Genomic DNA, 22,832 nt, shown 5'->3' on the forward strand with positions numbered 1-22,832 from the left:
TTAGGGCTCTATATGAACTTCAGGCTCATGCTCAAGATGTAGGCCCGAAGTTCAACCTAGACTCACACTTGCGCATAAATTAAATATATAAAGATTATTAATTTCTTGGCTGGGCTCATTTACAAAATCTAGGCTTGGTGGTTGAGTTGGGCTGAACCTGGAGAGCCTACAAATAGGATTAATCCCAACCCTGACCTTAACCTATTAATAAATAATTGATTAATTGAATAAATTAGTAAATTTTGTTAACAAAACATAAGGAATAAATATATAAATAATTTGGCAAGAAAATGACAGAGAAATGAGGAATACAAATTTCTTAATTGCAATCCAGGCTTTATATGATGTTCGGACACAATATCAAGATCTAGGCCTGATCTGAACATGGTCCAACCCGTAAAAAGGTTTAATCCTAACCAAGACCTATTCTATAGATAGTCCTAAATATTAGGCGAAAGAGAGAGAGAGAGAGAGAGAAATAACTTATTAGTTAAATAAATTATTAATTACTTGAATAATTTAGTAAATAAATAAATAAATAATATTAAATAAATCAACAACATATTTTAATAAAAAAAATAAACATTAATTTATTATTGGGTGTGGGTTGAATTAAATAAATAAATTTTATGGATAATAAATTATTTAATTTTTTAAAATAAATAAGTCATTAATTTGGTTTAGTAAATAAGTACTCAGCGCTTTCTTACTTTGTCCCTCCCATTATAAAACACCCCAGGTTGGCTCGAACTCAAACTTGGGCTTAATATATGTTCTATTGATGTAAAGGCAAATCTCAATCCAAACCTAGCCCAACCCGTTAATAGTTTTAATCCCAACTGAGACCTAACCTACTGATAGCCCTAAATATTGGCTCAGGGAGAGTGATTGAAATAACTCAATTGTTAAATAAATTATTAATTACTTGAATAATTTAATAAAATAACTAAATATTTATTTATTATTGGGTGTCAGGTTGAATCAAATAAATAAATATTTAGTTATTTTATTAAATTATTCAAGTAATTAATAATTGATTTAACAATTGAGTTATTTCAATCACTCTCCCTGAGCCAATATTTAGGGCTATCAGTAGGTTAGGTCTCAGTTGGGAGGTTGAATCAAATAAATAAAAATTTATACATAATATTTTATATAATGTATTAAAATATATAAATGAATAATTTACTTTGGAAAATAAATAAATAAATTTTCATTTATTATTGGGATGGGATAGGTACATGCTATCCCACACTAGACCTATTGATAGCTCAAAAATAAGGATACAAAGAGAGAAAAATAATTTGTTAGTAAAATAAATTATTAATTAATTGAATAATTTATTAAACTAAATAATAAAATCAATCCCAACTCGTTGACAACCCAAAATATTGGACTTGGGGAGTGAGAGATAGAGGGAAATAATTTGTTAATAAAAGTAAATAGCATTGTAAATTAAATATATAAATAAATTGGTGAGAAAATGAAAGAGTAATAAAGAATGATAATTTCCTTGTCAAGCTTGACTCAAGAGATAAGCCTGATGGTTGGGTCAAGATATAAAGACAGCCCAACCCAAACTTGGCAGTTTAATCCCAACCTAGACCTTAACTTGCAATAAATTAATAATTAATTGAATAAACCAGTAAATAAAATAAATAGAAATTTATGGATAAAAAATTACTTAATTTTGAAAAATATATAAATGAATAATTTAATTTAACAAGATAAACAAATATCCAAGATTCCTAGAACCAAACTCAACCCATTGACAACCATAAATATTGGACTCGGGACTATAAGGGAGAGAGGGAAATAATTTGTAAATAAAAATAAATAATTTAGTAAATTAGATAAATATAATCTTTTAACTTAATAAAACAAATATATAAATAATTAAGCAAGGAAATGAGAGAGAAGCAACAAATAAAAATTTCTTGATTGCGCTTTGGGCTTTATATGAGGGTCGGGTTCAGGCCCAATATCGTGGCCTAATGTTCAGTCGAGGCCTGGACTTGCGCTTGAATATGCTCTATTGATGTAAAGGTAAAGCCCGACCCAAACTTGGCTCGGCCCGTGAACAGGGTTAACCCCAACTAAGGCCTAACCTATTGATAGCCATTAATATTAGCATGGGGGGGAGGAGGTTCCCAAATTGGCACCAATCCTTCCAGTTAACACTTCCTCAACTAGAAAACATTGTTGTTCCTTTGAAGAACAACATTGCCCTCTACATCAAGACATCTAATCCCTTGATTGCATGTGCTATCATCCCTTACCTGCTTCAATGAAGCCTCTACCACTGATACTAGAGGATATTCCTAAGTACTTCATCCCTTTGCATCTTTTTGTTATTAAAAACCTTGCCAAATGAATACTTCTGGTATAGAACACAATATATCACTTTGCCTTTTTTGGAGATCCCAAGAATTTACCAGCTATTTAAATCTTCCAAAGACCAGTTTTGGATAGCAATGATTTCAGACTTTTTAAAGTTAATTAGAGCAAATGACTTATTAGCATAAACTAAACTTTGATGCATTTGATGCTGTTACTACAAAGAGCTTGTCCTAATGTTGAGATTTAAACAAGTTGCAATTGCATATGCTCACTAATTGCACACTTGCTTTTGTTATATTTGTGCAAGGAGGAGGAAGAGGGCCTTCCAATTACTGATCAGAAAAGGAGGCATGTTCTAGCGTTCAAAGTATGGAAACTGGAAAGTGCTTACTACTAAGTGATTTCAATTAACTCAATGAAACATTCAGCCTGGTTTCTGGTTTCTGGTTTTTGGGATTCAAGCACCAAGTGGGATGAAATAAAATTGAGTTATAAAGCATCTTTTAGTTCTAACTGCCAAATATAACTAAATGGGATTTCAAGTTTCGATGAACCACTTGTTTCAGATATCTCATATCCACTTTGAGATAGTACACTACCATATTAAGTTTTCAAGCTGCTGAGAAAGTCAAAGGTAGGTTATAGTGATTATGAACACACAAACGAAATAAAGAAAAGAGGAATCTATTAACCCAATTTTAACTTACCTTCACATCTGCTGAGAAAGTCAGTTGAAAGTTCATCCATCTCAATAAGATCTTCTCAGGTGGTTGATTCATCAGCTCCTCCACATCCTAACGATTTATGAACAAAATACAACATATGAACTAAAAAGTAGCAAATAACATTTCATAAAAAATCACAAATAAAAAGAAAACTTCTATAAAAAGGCTATTTCACCTTATTATCATCAACTAACTCCACCAATTGAGGTGTTTTCCTCAAATTGAGGTCCGCCCATAGTTGTATCTAAGGTTAAAACATCAAAGTAATTGTTTCAATTATAGAAAATATTACTTATATAATTTTCAGTTTGTATCATCACCATGTGCTCAAAAGTCAAAATAGAAAAATGGCTTTCAAACAATTACAGTCCATAATCAAGACTTGACACTCTAAAGTCTAAAGAAATTTAATCAAAATCAACATGATGCAACAAAAATCCATCTCAAAATATACATTTGTTCATAGATTGCAATATGCCAACGTAATTATAGAGGAAGAAAATAACAAAAATCCAACCAAAGTCGTCAGAAGTACCAAATAAAGAAAAAAGAATGTGCAGTGCAACAGCACAAAACATGTAACTTAGTATTGTACTTACCGAGCATATGGTATCGACTATTGTACAAGCAAGGGGAGAATAATGAAATAAACATAGATAGCAAACTCCAATCTTGTTTGAAGTTTACAGGCTTTCTATCATGCACTTTTTAGATAATCTTCAGGGTTCATATGAAAAGAACCTAATAGAATATTAGGTTAATAAGTTTTACTTCTTTGTACTTTGGCATGGAACAGAATATTCAGAAAACTATCAAAAAACTAGTGACAGGACCAAAATATTCTTAAAAATAGAAAAGAACTAACGACTGAAACAGCATGTATACTTACCCTTCAATGAAGTCCTGCGTGCCTATATTAACTATTGTACATCCAATAGCCTTTCATTCCTTTCCCAAGGGTTCAGCAACCTCTTTGTATTGATTGCTCGTTCATCAGTGTCCCAGGGACTGCCACATTGATAAGTTTACTACATCAAAGAATATGCCTTCAGATTACAAAGCCCCAAAACCAAGAAAGAAAACCATCTCCAAACTCAAATTAAAGCAAAGGGCTTAATAGGGAAATCACCATAGAAGAAGGCCATCTTTTACAATCTCGAAGAGATCATTAGTGGAAGGATCTAGCGAATGATCTTTCTATGATATGGGATACATCAACGAACTGGAGGCTCTTAGACCCGGACTGGACCTTGCAACCCAGATAGATGCTATCCTTAACTCTTTGCCTCCTTCCTTTAATCCGTTCATCATGAACTATAACATGAACAAGCTGAATGTCAGCTTGCAAGAGCTCAGCAATATGTTGCAAAGAGCTGAAAAACTGATTAGAAAGGATGAGCCTGTAGCCATGCTTGTTGAAGCTGGCAAGACAGGCAAGAGAAAGAGGAAGGCAAAGAAGCCTCAGAAGAAAGCCACAAAGGGCAAGAAGCAGAAGAAAGACAAAGCATCGGATGCCTGTCACTTCTGCAAGAAGACCGGCCACTGGAAAAGGAATTGTCTTGCCTACCTGGAATCCAAGAAAGGTAACTTCGAAACTTGTGTTATAGAAACCAATTTGTTGGTAGCTTCTACGTCCTGGTGTATTGACTCCAGGGCTTCAACTCATGCGTGTAATTCACTGCAGGGGTTCAAAGTAAGCAGAAGGCTGAGTGAAGGAGAAGTCACACTCTACTTGGGGACTAATGCAACTGTTGCAGTTGCGGCCATAGGAACCGTGGAGTTATTTTTTAGAGAAGGAACAATTATTGTACTGAAAGATTGTCTTTATGTGCAAAATTTAAGGAGAAATTTGATTTCTGTCTCAAAACTGTGTGTAGATGGTTATTCTGTCTTCTTTAGTAATACAATTACTATTAAAAGAAATAACAGATTCATCGCATACGGGAAACTGGAGAACGGTCTCTATGTTCTACATCCTTCTCTAGAAACTAACATAACCGAAACTACGTCGACTGAAATCCCCAAGAAGAGAGCCCGTGATACAGTTAATCCCACATGTTTGTGGCATTACCGACTTGGCCACATCGGTGTTGACCGAATCACAAGGTTGGTAAAGGATGGTCCTTTGGATTTTTTAACTGTAGAAGATCTTCCCACTTGTGAGCCTTGCCTACAAGGCAAGATGACAAAACGGCCATTTAACGGTAAGCCTGAAAGATGTACAGGCACACTTGACCTAATACATACTGATGTATGGGGTCCCCTGAGTGTTAGGACACGAAATCAACACGTGTATTTCATCACCTTCACAGATGATTTTTCACGATATGGTTACGTGTACCTAAAGAGACACAAGTCTGAATCCTTTGAAAAGTTCAAAGAGTTTAGACAAGAAGTCGAGAAACAGTTAGGGAGAGAAATTAAAGCCCTTCGATCAGATTGAGGTGGCGAGTATCTCTCTGACGAATTCAGGGACTACTTAAAGGACAATGGGATAGTATCACAATTAACTCCTCCTGCTACACCATAACTTAACGGTGTTTTAGAGAGGAGGAATAGGACCTTATTGGATATGGTCCAGTCGCTTCTCATACACTCAGAGTTACCCACATCCTTTTGGGGCTACACATTGGAGACTGCGATCTATGTGCTGAATTGGGTTCCAACCAAATCAGTTTTGAATACTCCATATGAACTTTGGACCGGAAAGAAGCCAAGTGTCAGACACTTGAAGATTTGGGGTTGTCCAGCACACGTTAAAAGAACGAGTGCAGACAAGTTGGAATCCAAGACCAGCCGTTGCCTATTTGTAGGTTACCCAAAAGGCTCTGTAGGTTATCTATTCTATGACTCTGCTTGTATGGTTTTATTGCCAGTTATAATAAGTGAGTTGATTTAATTTATCTTAATTTAATGGGTTCGTTTAAGTTAGAATAATAAGTTTAGACTTGTAATATGCTTCTTTCTTATTGGTTGAAGGAACTGTGTAAATTTTTGCTTTCATTTGTTTAATTTGTTTAACGGAATTGTTTGGATTGATCCTAGTTTATTTGCTTTTATTTTTTATTTTAATATCTATGTTTTAATCTTTTAAAGGAGTCGAGTTCATTTTCTACTTTCTCTAAATCTGCTGGGATTGTTTAAGTTAGTCATTTTAGAGTAGTAATAAGCTTGGTTGTTGTTATTTGAAGTGATTATGACTTTGTTTTTGCTTTGGCTTTTAACAACCCTTCCGTTGTGAGTGATATAATAAGTTGTTTGAATAATTATGGAACTTATAATTTTGAGTGAGTGGACTTAGTTTATCAAGATATGGTTCTTTTAATAGGTCTGTTTTAATCTTATAAAGGAATTGAGTTAATTTTCTACTCTATCTAAATATGCTGGGCTTGTTTAATTTAGTGAGTTTAGAGTAGAAATAAGCTTGGTTCTTGTTGGTTAAATTGATTAAGTTCTTGTTTTAGCTTTGATTTGTTTTAGGTTGTATAGGATGGATTGTTTGGAATGATGCAGGTTCATTGGCTTTATTTTACTTTTAGTAGGTATAGTTCCATCTTTTAATGAGGGTGAGTTGATTTCCAAGTTTTTTGTGGGCATGCTAGTTTCGTTTAAATTAGAATATAGATAAACCTAATCAAACCCAGTCTTCCTAATCCTGGGCCAAACCTAGGTAGGAGCAAATAAAGAATTTCCAAAACTAACCAAGCCGAGGCAAACCATTGAAACATCAATCAAATCAACACCCACTAACAAAGCATATTAGCAAAACAAAATCCCCTTACTAACAGAAAAAAAACCCGTCATACCTAAATAAAGTAGTAAATCAGGTCAACTCCTCAACAAAATAAAATAGACCAACTCGTAGGAAAATAAAACAAATAAACGTTCATCGATCCAAACCGTCCCGTCAACACAATCTAAAATAAATAAAAGAAGAAATTTTACTTAATCAATTTAACCCACAAGAATAGAGCTTATTAAAATTCTTATAACACTATTGTTAATTAAACAAACCCACTGTAACATGTACCATGGGCCGGATATTCTCCCAAATCTAAGTTAAACAAAACCAACATATTTATAGAATTTGGGAAATCAATTCAATTCCATCAAAAAGTGAAACCTTTCCTACTCAAATCAAAACAAAGCAAATAAAAAACGACCAATCCAGACAATCCCATTTAAACAACCTACAGAATAATTGAGACATAACATGATATAAATCACATCAACCGACAAATACTGAGCATATTAACCCACTAAAATCACCACTTTCACTTAGACGAACCTTTTAAATCTCCCTAAATAAACTAAATCCACTCACTTAGATTTGTAAGTGCCAAACAGAACTTATACGAACCGATTGCAACTAATCCATTTGCGGAGATGTAAACGTGCATGTGCCAAACCAACTAACCTAAACTTTTAATGATCAAAAAAGAAATTTTCGTATTTCATATCGAAATATTTCAAAGCACTAGCAATTTCATAATGAGAAAAATCATCAAAAATCCTAACAAAAAACACATTAAACTATTAGAGCCAAACTTCAAACTGCGATCACTCTCAGCATATTAAAACAATCCACCCAATATAGTCTGTTACAACAGAGCACAAACAAAAGCCAACATGGCAAACCCAAAATTGGAATCAAGACTACCATTTCATGGCGGCCCAAACCATCATTGCGTAACCGATAATACAGAAGCATAGTAAGAAATTATCCAGTTTATTAAAAAAAATCCAACCAAAGCTATAGATTAGCTTCCCATAACGATGCCATCAAAAAAAAACTGTAGCTGAAATCAATCCAAACAGTCCAAAACTATCCAAACCGTCCTAATCTATCAATTCAAAAACTAAACAAGAGTCAATCCACACAAAACAAGATGAGGACAATTTGAGATTATTCCCTTTCTAACCAATCAACCCGGATGCAAATGAATCAAACTCAACATAGAAAAAAACCATCTAGTAGATATCGAATATAGTTAAACTTAATCAAACCCAATTTTCCTTATCCTGGGCCAAACTTAGGTAGGAGAAAATACAGATTTCCCAAAACTAACCAAGCCGTGGCAAACCATTCAAACATCATTCAAATCAACACCCACTAACAAAGCATATTAGCAAAATAAAATCCCCTTACTAACAGAAAAAAAACTCGATATACCTAAATAAAATAGGAAATAAGGTCAACTCCTCAACAAAATAAAATAGACCAACTCATAGGAAAATAAAGCAAATAAAGGTTCATCGATCCAAATCGTCCCGTCAACACAATCTAAAATAAACAAAAGAATAAATTTTACTTAATCAAATTAACCCACAAGAATAGAGCTTATTAAAATTCTAATCACACTTTTGTTAATTAAACAAACCCACTATAACTTATACCACGGGCCGGATATTCTCTCAAATCTAAGTTAAACAAAACCAACATATTTAGAGAATTTGGGAAATCAATTCAACTCCCTCAAAAAGTGAAACCTTTCCTACTCAAATCAAAAAAAGCAAATAAAAAATGACCAATCCAGACAATCCCATTTAAAAAACCAACAGAATAATTGAGACATAACTTGATATAAATCACATCAACCAACAAATACTGAGCATATTACCCCACTAAAATCAACACTTTCACTTAGACGAACTTTTTAAATCTCCCTAAATAAACTAAATCCACTCACTCAGACTTGTAAGTGCCAAACATAACTTAAAGGAACTGATTCCAACTAATCCATTTCCGGCGATGTAAACGTGCATGTGCCAAACCAACTAACCTAAACTTTTAAAGTTCAAAAAAGAAATTTTCATATTTCATATCAAAATATTTCAAAGCACTGGCAATTTCATAATGAGAAAAATCATCAAAAATCCTAACGAAAAACACATTAAACTATTAGTGCCAAACTACGAACAGCGATCACTCTCAGCATCTTAAAACAATCAACCCAATATATTCTGTTACAACAGAGCACTAACAAAAGCGAACATGGCAAACCCAAATTGGAATCAACACAACCATTTCATGCCGGCCCAAACCACATTCCGTAACCGAAAACACAGAAGCATAGGAAGAAATTATCCACTTTCTTTAAAAAATCCAATCGGGGCTATAGATTAGCTTTCCATAACGATGCCATCAAAAAAGACCGTAGCTGAAATCAATCCAAACAATCCAAAACTATCCAAACCGTCCTAATCTATCAATTCGAAAACTAAACAAGAGTCAATCCACACGAAACAAGATGAGGACAATTTGAGATTATTCCCTTTCTAACCAACCAACCCTGATGCAAATGAATCAAACTCAACATAGAGAAAAACATCTGGTAGATATCGAATATAGCTAAACTTAATCAAACCCATTCTTCCTAATCCTGGGCCAAAACTAGATAGGAGGAAATACAGATTTTCCAAAACTAACCAAGCCGTGGCATACCATTCAAACATCAATCAAATCAATACCCACTAATAAAACATATTAGCAAAACAAAATCCCCTTACTAACAGAAAAGAACCCGACATACATAAATAAATTAGGAAATCAGGTCAATTCCTCAACAAATTAAAATAGACCAATTCGAAAGAAAATAAAACAAATAAAAATCCTAACGAAAAACACATTAAACTATTAGTGCCAAACTACAAACAGCGATCACTCTCAGCATCTTAAAACAATCCATCCAATATAGTCTGTTACAACAGAGCACTAACAAAAATCAACATGGCAACCCAAATTGGAATCAACACAACCATTTCATGTCTGCCCAAACCATCATTCTGTAACCGATAAAACAGAAGCATAGGAAGAAATTATCCACTTTATTTAAAAAATCCAACCAGAGCTATACACTAGCTTCCCATAACGATGCCATCAAAGAAAATCGTAGCTGAAAACAATCCAAACAATCCAAAACTATCCGAACCGTCCTAATCTATCAATTCAAAAACTAAACAAGAATCAATCCACACGAAACAAGATGAGGACAATTTGAGATTATTCCCTTTTTAACCAACCAACCCTTATGCAAATGAAACAAACTCAACATAGAGAAAACCATCTAGTAGATATCGAATATAGATAAACTTAATCAAACACATTCTTCCTAATGCTAGGCCAAACCTAGGTAGAAGCAAATAAAGAATTTCCAAAACTAACCAAGCCGTGGCAAACCATTCAAACATCAATCAAATCAACACCCATTCACAAAGCATATTAGCAAAACAAAATCCCGTTACTAACAGAAAACAACCCGGCATACCTAAATAAAATAGGAAATCAGGTCAACTCCTCAACAAAATAAAATAGACCAACTCGTAGGAAAATAAAACAAATAAACATTCATCGATCCAAACCATCCCGTCAGCACAATCTAAAATAAACAAAAGATGAAAACTTGACTTGATCAATTTAACCCACAAGAATAGAGCTTATTAAAATTCTAATCACACTATTGTTAATTAAACAAACCCACTATAACTTATACCACGGGTCGGATATTCTCCCATCTAAGTTAAACAAAACCAACATATTTAGAGAATTTGGGAAATCAACTCAACTCCATCAAAAAGTGAAACCTTTCCTACTCAAATCAAAACAAAGCAAATAAAAAACGACCAATCCAAACAATCCCATTTAAACAACATACAGAATAGTTGAGACATGACTTGATATAAATCACATCAACCAAAAAATACCGAGCATATTACCCCACTAAAATCACCACTTTCACTTAGACGAACCTTTTAAATCTTTCTAAATAAGCTAAATCCACTCACTCAGACTTGTAAATGCCAAACAGAACCTATAGGAACCGATTCCAACTAATCCATTTCCGGCGATGTAAGCGTGCATGTGCCAAACCAACTAACCTAAACTTATAATGATCAGAAAAGAAGTTTTCGTATTTCATATCAAAATGGTTCAAAACACTAGCAATTTCATAATGAGAAAAGTCACCAAAAATCCTAACGAAAAACACATCAAACAATTAGTGCCAAACTACAAACAGCGATCACTCTCAACATCTTAAAACAATCCAACCAGTATAGTATGTTACAACAGAGCACTAACAAAAAGCCAACATGGCCAACCCAAATTGGAATCAACACAACCATTTCATGTCGGCCCAAACTATCATTCCGTAACCGATAAAACAGAAGCATAGGATGAAATTATCCACTTTATTTAAAAAATCCAACCAGAACTATAGATTAGCTTCCCATAACGATGCCATCAAAAAAGACCGTAGCTGAATCAATCCAAAACTATCCAAACCATCCTAATCTATCACTTCAAAAACTAAACAAGACTCAATCCACACGAAACAAGATGAGGACAATTTGAGATTATTCCCTTTCTAACCAACCAACCTGATGCAAATGAATCAAACTCAACATAGAGAAAATCATCTGGTAGATATCGAATATAACTAAAACTTAATCAAACCCATTTTTCCTAATCCTGGGCCAAACCTAGGTAGGAGGAAATACAGATTTTCCAAAACTAACCAAGTCGTGGCAAACCATTCAAACATCAATCAAATCAATACCCACTAACAAAGCATATTAGCAAAACAAAATCCCCTTACTAATAGAAAAGAACCCGGCATACCTAAATAAAATAGGAAATCAGGTCAAATCCTCAATAAAATAAAATAGACCAACTCGTAGGAAAATAAAACAAATAAACGTTCATCGATCCAAACCGTCCCGTCAACAAAATCTAAAATAAACAAAAAAAAAGAAACTTGACTTAATCAATTTAACCCACAAAAATAGAGCTTATTAAAACTCTAATCACACTATTGTTAATTAAACAAACACACTATAACTTATACCACGGGTCGGATATTCTCCAAAATCTAAGTTAAACAAAACCAACATATTTAGAGAATTTGGGAAACCAATTCAACTCCCTGAAAAACTGAAACATTTCCTACTCAAATCAAAACAAAGCAAATAAAAACGGACCAATCCAAACAATCCCATTTAAACAACATATAGAATAATTGAGACATGACTTGATATAAATCACATTAACCAACAAATACCGAGCATATTACCCCACTAAAATCACCACTTTCACTTAGACGAACTTTTTAATTCTCTCTAAATAAGCTAAATCCACTTAGACTTGTAAGTGCAAAACAAAACCTATAGGAACCGATTCCAACTAATCCATTTATGGCGATGTAAACGTGAATGTGCAAAACCAACTAACCTAAACTTTTAATGATCAAAAAAGAAGTTTCCATATTTCATATCGAAATATTTCAAAGCACTGGCAATTTCATAATGAGAAAAGTCATCAAAAATCCTAACGAAAAACACATTAAACTATTAGTGCCAAACTACAAACAGCGATCACTCTCAGCATCTTAAAACAATCCACCCAATATAATCTGTTACAATAGAGCAGTGACAAAAGGCAATATGGCCAACCCAAATTGGAATCAACAAAACCATTTCATGTCTGCCCAAACCATCATTCCGTAACCGATAAAACAGAAGCATAGGAAGAAATTATCCACTTTATTTAAAAAATCCAACCAGAGCTATATATTAGCTTCTCATAACGATGCCATCAAAGAAGACCATAGCTGAAATCAATCCAAACAATCCAAAACTATCCAAACCGTCCCAATCTATCAATTCAAAAAATAAACAATAGTCAATCCAAATGAAACAAGATGAAGACAATTTGAGATTATTCCCTTTCTAACCAACCAACGCTGATGCAAATGAATCAAAGTCAACATAGAAAAAACCATCTGGTAGATATCGAATATAGATAAACTTAATCAAACCCATTCTTCCTAATCCTGGGCCAAACTTAGGTAGGAGAAAATACAGAATTTCCAAAACTACCAAGTCGTGGCAAACCATTCAAACATCAATCAAATCAACACCCACAAACAAAGCATATTAGCAAAACAAAATCCCCATACCAACAGAAAAGAACCCGGCATACCTAAATAAAATAGGAAATCAGGTAAACTCCTCAACAAAATAAAATAGACCAACTCGTAGGAAAATAAAATAAATAAACGTTCGTCGATCCAAACCGTCCCGTCAACACAATCTAAAATAAACAAAAGATGAAACTTGACTTGATCAATTTAACCCACAAGAATAAAGCTTATTAAAACTCTAATCACACTATTGTTAATTAAACAAACCCACTATATAACTTATACCACGGATCAGATATTCTCCAAAATCTAAGTTAAACAAAACCAACATATTTAAAGAATTTGGGAAATCAATTCAACTCCATCAAAAAGTGAAACTTTTCCTACTCAAATCAAAACAAAGCAAATAAAAAACGATCAATCCAAACAATCCCATTTAAACAACATATAGAATAATTGAGACATGACTTGATATAAATAACATCAACCAACAAATACCGAGCATATTACCCCACTAAAATCACCACTTTCACTTAGACGAACTTGTTAAATCTCTCTAAATAAGCTAAATCCACTCACTCAGACTTGTAAGTGCCAAACAGAACTTATAGGAACCGATTCCAACTAATCCATTTCTGGCGATGTAAACGTGAATGTTCAAAACCAACTAACCTAAACTTTTAATGATCAAAAAAAAAGTTTCCGTATTTCATATCGAAATATTTCAAAGCACTGGCAATTTCATAATGAGAAAAGTCATCAAAAATCCTAACGAAAAACACATTAAACTATTAGTGGCAAACTACAAACCACGATCACTCTCAGCATCTTAAAACAATCCACCCAATATAATCTGTTACAACAGAGCAGTAACAAAAGGCAATATGGCCAACCCAAATTGGAATCAACAAAACCATTTCATGTCTGCCCAAACCATCATTCCAAAACCGATAAAACAGAAGCATAGGAAGAAATTATCCACTTTATTTAAAAAATCCAACCAGAGCTATAGATTAGCTTCCCATAACGATGCCATCAAATAAAACCGTAGCAAAAATCAATCCAAACAATCCAAAACTATCCAAACCGTCCCAATCTATCAATTCAAAAAATAAACAATAGTCAATCCAAATGAAACAAGATGAAGACAATTTGAGATTATTCCCTTTCTAACCAACCAACGCTGATGCAAATGAATCAAAGTCAACATAGAAAAAACCATCTGGTAGATATCGAATATAGATAAACTTAATCTAACCCATTCTTCCTAATCCTGGGCCAAATTTAGGTAGGAGCAAATACAGAATTTCCAAAACTACCAAGCCGTGGCAAACCATTCAAACATCAATCAAATCAACACCAACAAACAAAGCATATTAGCAAAACAAAATCCCCATACTAACAGAAAAGAACCCGGCATACCTAAATAAAATAGGAAATCAGGTCAACTCCTCAACAAAATAAAATAGACCAACTCGTAGGAAAATAAAACAAATAAACGTTCGTCAATCCAAATCGTCCCGTCAACACAATCTAAAATAAACAAAAGATGAAACTTGACTTGATCAATTTAACACACAAGAATAAAGCTTATTAAAACTCTAATCACACTATTGTTAATTAAACAAACCCACTATATAACTTATACCACGGATCGGATATTCTCTAAAATCTAAGTTAAACAAAACCAACATATTTAGAGAATTTGGGAAATCAATTCAACTCCACCAAAAAGTGAAACTTTTCCTACTCAAATCAAAACAAAGCAAATAAAAAACGACCAATCCAAACAATCCCATTTAAACAACATACAGAATAATTGAGACATGACTTTATATACATAACATCAACCAACAAATACCGAGCATATTACCCCACTAAAATCACCACATTCACTTAGACGAACCTTTTAAATCTCTCTAAATAAGCTAAATCCACTCACTCAGACTTGTAAGTGCCAAACAGAACCTATAAGAACCGATTCCAACTAATCCATTTCTGGCGATGTAAATGTGCATGTGCCAAACCAACTAACTTAAAATTATAATGGTCAAAAAAGAAATTTCCGTATTTCATATCGAAATATTTCAAAGCACATTATACAATTAGTGCCAAACTACAAACAACGATCACTCTCAGCATCTTAAAACAATCCACACAATATAGTCTGTTACAATAGAGCACTAACAAAAAGCCAACATGGCCAACCCAAATTGGAATCAACACAACCATTTCATGTCGGCCCAAACCATCATTCCGTAACCAATAAAACAGAAGCATAGGAAGAAATTATCCACTTTATTTAAAAAATCCAACCAGAGCTATAGATTAGCTTCACATAACGATGCCATCAAAGAAGACCGTAGCTGAATCAATCCAAACAATCCAAAACTATCTAAACCGTCCTAATCTATCAATTCAAAAACTAAACAATAGTCAATCCACACGAAACAAGATGAGGACAATTTGAGATTATTCCCTTTCTAACCAACCAACCCTGATGCAAATAAATCAAAATCAACATAGAGAAAACCATCTGGTAGATATCGAATATAGTTAAACTTAATCAAACCCATTGTACCTAATCCTGGGCCAAACCTAGGTAGGAGGAAATACAGATTTTCCAAAACTAACCAAGCCGTGGCAAACCATTCAAACATCAATCAAATCAATACCCACTAACAAAGCATATTAGCAAAACAAAATCCTCTTACTAACAGAAAAGAACTCGACATACCTAAATGAAATAGAAATCAGGTCAACTCCTCAACAAAATAAAATACACCAACTCGTAGGAGAATAAAACAAATAAAAGTTCATCGATCCAAACCGTCCCGTCAACACAATCTAAAATAAACAAAAGATGAAACTTGATTTGATCAATTTAACCCACAAGAATAGAGCTTATTAAAATTCTAATCACACTATTGTTAATTAAACAAACCCACTATAACTTATACCACGGGTCGGATATTCTCCCAAATCTAAGTTAAACAAAACCAACATATTTAGAGAATTTGGGAAATCAATTCAACTCCATCAAAAAGTGAAACTTTTCCTACTTAAATCAAAACAAAGCAAATAAAAAACGACCAATCCAAACAATCCCATTTAAACAACATATGGAATAATTGAGACATGACTTGATATAAATCACATCAACCAACAAATACCGAGCATATTCCCCACTAAAATCACCACTTTCACTTAGACGAACCTTTTAAATCTTTCTAAATAAGCTAAATCCACACAAGTTTGAGTCTAGGTTGAACTTCGGGCCTACATCTTGAGTATGAGCCTGAAGTTCATATACAGCCCGAATCATGGTGAGGAAATTCATTGTTCCTCTCATTTTCTCACCTAATTACTTATATAGTTATGCTATTAAGTTAAAAAGTATTTACTGAAGTTACTAAATTATTTTAGTTTATAAACAAATTATTTCTCTCTCTCTCTCCCTCCTGAGTTACATATTTAGGGTTCTCAATGGATTGGGTTTAGATCTAGATACTTTGGATATTTATTTATTTTTCCAAAAGTTAGTAAATTATTATCCATAGTTTTTATTTATTTACGTAACTAAATTATTCATCTAATTAATGATTTAATTTATGAACAACGGATTAGTTCTGGTGTCGAATAGGTTGTACATGTCTTGTCCTAATAATAACAGAAAATTTATTTATTTATTTTACTAAATTAAATTATTTATTTATTTGTTTTAATATATTAAATAAATTATTCTCCATAAAGTTTTATTTATTTAATTCGACCTGTAACCAATATTTACTGTTGTCATTGATGCAAGTTTGGTTGGGGATAGCTTGGACTAGTCTTGCACCAATCACAAGTGAATATTTATTTTTATTTTTTGTTAAAGTTAATTATTGATTTATATATTTTATAAAATTAAGTAAATTATTATTCATAAATTTCTATTTACTTAATTTATTGAATTCTTTAATTAACTAATTAATTTATTATTTTTCTAACAAATTCTCTCTCTCTCTCTCTCTCTCTCTCTTTCTCTCTCTCTCTCTCTCTCTCCCTCTCTCCCGGAGACTATTTTTAGGGTAATCAATATGTTTAGTGAGGTGTGGGATAGGATGTACCTGTCCCGTCCCAATAATAAATGTAATTTTATTTATTTATTTTACTAAACCAAATTAATCATTAATTATTTTACAAAATTAACTAAATTGGTATCCATTGGTTCCTATTTATTTAATTTATTAAATTATTCAAGTAGTTAATAATCCATAGATTCCCCCCCCCAACCCGAGCAAAATATTTAGGTTTATAAATTGGATAGGTATCGATTAGGGTTAAACCTTTTCATTGGTTGGGCCACATCTGGTTTGGGCTTTGCCTTATATCAACAGAACTTATTAAGGCCCAAGTCTAAGCCTAGGCCAACCATCAAGCCCAGATTTTGAGCCTGTGCCCGACCATCATATAAAGCTCGGATTGTGATAAGGAAATTTTTGTTCTTTGTCTCTTTCTCATTTTCTAGAAATCTCTCTTCCATATTTGTTGCTAACATGACAATGATGCCATTAATAAAGAGCTAACTACTCTCTCTTTTTCTTGCCTAATTATTTATATACTTATTTAAAAAAGTTAAAAGATTTTATAAATTTAAATTATTAGATTATTTAATTATATCCCTCTCTATCTTATTGCTCGGTGTCCAATATTTAAGGGTTGTCAACAGGTGGGGATTGGTGAAGTAGCTTGGATATTTATTTATTTTATTAAATTAAATTATTCAATTATATATATTAAAAAATTAAGAAAATTATTATCCATAGATTTCTATTTATTTAAATAACTAATTGACTTCATTAATTAATAATTTATTATCAAGTTAAGGAGGTTGGGATTAAACTTGTTCACAGGCAGTGCCAAGTTTGGGTTGGACTTTGTCTTTATTCAATAGAATATATTGAAGCCAAACTTTAAGCCCAACCCAACCATTAGACCTATCTCTTGAGTCGAGCCCGGCGAGGAAAGTGTTATTGTTTATTAATCTCTTATTTCCTCACCAATTTATTTATATATTTAATTTAGTAAGTTAAAATTTTTTATTTATTTAATTTGCTAAACGATTTAATTTTATCAAAAAATTATTTCACTATATCTCTCCCTCCCCGAGTCTAATATTTTGGGTTATTAATGGGCCGGGCTTGGTTTTAGATAGATTGGATATTTATTTATTATTTTACTAAATGAATTGAGTCATTATATATAGATTTTATTATTTAGTTTAATAAATTAATTAATAATTTATTTTTCTCTTTCTCTGGATCCTTATTTTTTGGGTTATCAACGAGTTAGGTCTAGTGTGGTATATAGCATGTACCTGTCCCGTCCCAATAATTAATGAAATTTTATTTATTTATTTATTTTACTAAACTAAATTATTCGTTTATATATTTAAATACTTTAGATAAACTATTATGTATAAATTTTTATTTATTTGATTCAACCCAACACCCAATAATAAATGAGTATTTAGTTATTTTATTAAATTAAATTGTTGATTTGTTTATTTTACAAAATTAAGTAAAATATTATCCATAGATTTCTATTTTTTAATTTACTAAAGTATTCAAGTAGTTAATAATTTATTTAACTATTTAGTTATTTCAATCTCTCTCCCTAAGCCTAATATTTAGGGCTATTAGTAGGTTAGGTCTCAACTTGGATTAAAATTATTAACGGGATCAATAGAACATATTTATGCGCAAGTTTGAGTCCAGGTTGAACTTCGGGCCTACATCTTGAGTATGAGCCTGAAGTTCATATAGAGCCCGAATCATGGTGAGGAAATTCATTGTTCCTCTCATTTTCTCACCTAATTACTTATATAGTTATGCTATTAAGTTAAAAAATATTTACTGAACTTACTAAATTATTTTAGTTTATAAACAATTTATTTCTCTCTCTCTCTCCCTCTTGAGTTACATATTTAGGGTTCTCAATGGATTGGGTTTAGATCTAGATACTTTGGATATTTATTTATTTTTCCAAAAGTTAGTAAATTATTATCCATAGTTTTTATTTATTTACGTAACTAAATTATTCATCTAATTAAGGATTTAATTTATGAACAACGGATTAGTTCTGGTGTCGAATAGGTTGTACATGTCTTGTCCCAATAATAACAGAAAATTTATTTATTTATTTTACTAAATTAAATTATTTATTTATTTGTTTTAATATATTAAATAAATTATTCTCCATAAAGTTTTGTTTATTTAATTCTACCTGTAACCAATATTTACGGTTGTCATTGATGCAAGTTTGGTTGGGGATAGCTTGGACTAGTCTTGCACCAATCACAAGTGAATATTTATTTTTATTTTTTGTTAAAGTTAATTATTGATTTATCTATTTTATAAAATTAAGTAAATTATTATTCATAAATTTCTATTTACTTAATTTATTGAATTCTTTAATTAACTAATTAATTAATTATTTTTCTATCAAATTCTTTCTCTCTCTCTCTCTCTCTCTCTCCCTCTCTCCCGGAGACTATTTTTAGGGTAATCAATATGTTTAGTGAGGTGTGGGATAGGATGTACCTGTCCCATCCTAATAATAAATGTAATTTTATTTATTTATTTTACTAAATCAAATTAATCATTAATTATTTTACAAAAATAACTAAATTGGTATCCATTGGTTCCTATTTATTTAATTTTTTAAATTATTCAAGTAGTTAATAATCCATAGATTCTCCACCCAACCCGAGCAAAATATTTAGGTTTATAAATTGGATAGGTATCGATTAGGGTTAAACCTTTTCATTGGTTGGGCCACATCTGGTTTGGGCTTTGCCTTTATATCAACAGAACTTATTAAGGCCCAAGTTTAAGCCTAGGCCAACCATCAAGCCCAGATTTTGAGCCTGTGCCCGACCATCATATAAAGCTCGGATTGTGATAAGGAAATTTTTGTTCTTTGTCTCTTTCTCATTTTCTAGAAATCTCTCTTCCATATTTGTTGCTAACATGACAATGATGCCATTAATAAAGAGCTAACTACTCTCTCTTTTTTTTGCCTAATTATTTATATACCTATTTAAAAAAGTTAAAAGATTTTATAAATTTAAATTATTAGATTATTTAATTATATCCCTCTCTATCTTAGTGCTCGGTGTCCAATATTTAAGGGTTGTCAACAGGTGGGGATTGGTGTAAGTAGCTTGGATATTTATTTATTTTATTAAATTAAATTATTCAATTATTCAATTATATATTTTAAAAAATTAAGAAAATTATTATCCATAGATTTGTATTTATTTAAATAACTAATTGACTTCATTAATTAATAATTTATTATCAAGTTAAGGAGGTTGGGATTAAAAATTATTAGATTATTTAATTATATCCCTCTCTATCTTATTGCTCGGTGTCCAATATTTAAGGGTTGTCAACAGGTGGGGATTGGTGTAAGTAGCTTGGATATTTATTTATTTTATTAAATTAAATTATTCAATTATATATTTTAAAAAATTAAGAAAATTATTATCCATATATTTATTTAAATAACTAATTGACTTCATTAATTAATAATTTATTATCAAGTTAAGGAGGTTGGGATTAAACTTGTTCACAGGCAGTGCCAAGTTTGGGTTGGACTTTGTCTTTATTCAATAGAATATATTGAAGCCCAACTTTAAGCCCAACCCAACCATTAGACCTATCTCTTGAGTCGAGCCTGGTGAGGAAAGTGTTATTGTTTATTACTCTCTTATTTCCTCACCAATTTATTTATATATTTAATTTAGTAAGTTAAAATTTTTTATTTATTTAATTTGCTAAATGATTTAATTTTATCAAAAAATTATTTCACTATATCTCTCCCTCCCCGAGTCTAATATTTTGGGTTATCAATGGGCCGAGCTTGGTTTTAGATAGATTGGATATTTATTTATTATTTTACTAAATGAATTGAGTCATTATATATAGATTTTATTATTTAGTTTAATAAATTAATTAATAATTTATTTTTCTCTTTCTTTGGATCCTTATTTTTTGGGTTATCAACGAGTTAGGTCTAGTGTGGTATAGCATGTACCTGTCCCGTCCCAATAATTAATGAAATTTTATTTATTTATTTATTTTACTAAACTAAATTATTCGTTTATATATTTAAATACATTAGATAAACTATTATGTATAAATTTTTATGTATTTGATTCAAGCCGACACCCAATAATAAATGAGTGTTTAGTTATTTTATTAAATTAAATTGTTGATTTGTTTATCTTACAAAATTAAGTAAAATATTATCCATTGATTTCTATTTTTTAATTTACTAAATTATTCAAGTAATTAATAATTTATTTAACTATTTAGTTATTTCAATCTCTCTCCCTAAGCCTAATATTTAGACCTATTAGTAGGTTAGGTCTCATTTGGGATTAAAATTATTAACTGGTCAGGCTAGGGTTGGGTTGGGATTTGCGTTTATATCAATATAACATATTTATGCCCAAGTCTGAGTCCAAATCGACCTTTGGGCCTAGATCTTGAGCATAAGCCCAACATTCACATAGAGCCTAAAGGACGATGATGAAATTCTTTATTTCTCTCTCATTGTCACCTAATTATTTATATTGTTATTCTATTAAGTTAAAAAAATAATTTATTGAATTTACTAAATTATTTACTTTATAAACAAATTTCTCTCTCTCTCTCTCTCTCTCTCTCTCTCTCCACGAGTTAAATATTTAGGTTGTCAATGGATTGGGTTTAGATCTACATATCTTGGATATTTATTTATTTTACCAAAAGTTAGTAAATTATTATCCATAGATTTTATTTATTTACTTAACTAAATTATTCAACTAATTAATGATTTAATTTATGAACAAAGTATTTCTCTTTCTTTCTCCCTTTTTAAGACTATCAATGGATTGGTTCTGGTGTCGGATAGGCTATACATGTCTTGTCCCAATAATAACTGAAAATTTATTTATTTATTTTGTTAAATTAAATTATTCATTATTTGTTTTAATAGATTAAATAAATTATTCTCCATAATTTTTTATTTAATTCAATTCGTGACCAATATTTAGGGTTGTCAATGGTGCGGGTTTGGATTTGGATAGCTTGGACCAGTCTTGCACCAATCACAAGTGAATATTTATTTATTTTTGCTAAAGTTAATTATTGATTTATCTATTTTACAAAACTAAGTAAATTATTATCTATAGATTTCTATTTACTTAATTTACTAAATTCTTAATTAATAAATTATTTTCCTAACAAATTATTTCTCTCATCCCGGAGCCTATTTTTAGGGCAATATGTTGGGTCAGGTATGTGATAGGCTGTACATGTCCTGTCCCAATAATAAATGAAATTTTATTAATTTATTTTACTAAAACAAATTAATCATTAACTTTTGTTCAAACTTAAGTAAATTGTTATCCATTGATTCCTATTTATTTAATTTATTAAACTATTCAAGTAATTATAATTCATTTAACTAATAAGTTATTTCTCTCTCTCTCTCTCTCTCCCAACCTGAGCCTAATATTTAGGGTTATCAATAGGATAGGTATCGGTTGTTCGGGCCATGTTTAGGTTGGTCTTTGCCTTTATATCAACATAACTTATTAAAGCCCAAGTCTAAGCCTAGGCCAACCATCAAGCTAAGATTTTGAGCGTGCCTGATCATATAAAGCTCGGATTGCGATAAGGAAATTTTTATTCTTTGTTTCTCTCTCATTTCCTAGAAATCTCTCTTCCATATTTGTTGCTAACATGTAACTATTTACAATGATGTCATTAATGAAGAGCTAACTATTCTCTCTTGCCTAATTATTTATATA

General features: G+C 31.6%; 1 long non-coding RNA gene across 1 annotated transcript; it reads right to left on the minus strand.

The window, feature by feature from the left end:
* Nucleotides 1–2,273: 2,273 nt before the first annotated feature.
* LOC148801331 (uncharacterized) lies at nt 2,274–3,976 on the minus strand. Its single transcript, XR_016083382.1, has 3 exons — nt 3,955–3,976; nt 3,241–3,309; nt 2,274–3,134 (listed from the first exon to the last, which is right to left on the minus strand). It is a non-coding gene; the product is annotated as an uncharacterized LOC148801331 (long non-coding RNA).
* Between the last annotated feature and the right edge of the window lie 18,856 nt (nt 3,977–22,832).

The sequence above is a fragment of the Nelumbo nucifera genome, chromosome 3 (genome assembly GCF_055504915.1).
Source record: "Nelumbo nucifera cultivar China Antique chromosome 3, China Antique-T2T, whole genome shotgun sequence".
In the NCBI taxonomy this organism is placed as follows: domain Eukaryota; kingdom Viridiplantae; phylum Streptophyta; class Magnoliopsida; order Proteales; family Nelumbonaceae; genus Nelumbo; species Nelumbo nucifera.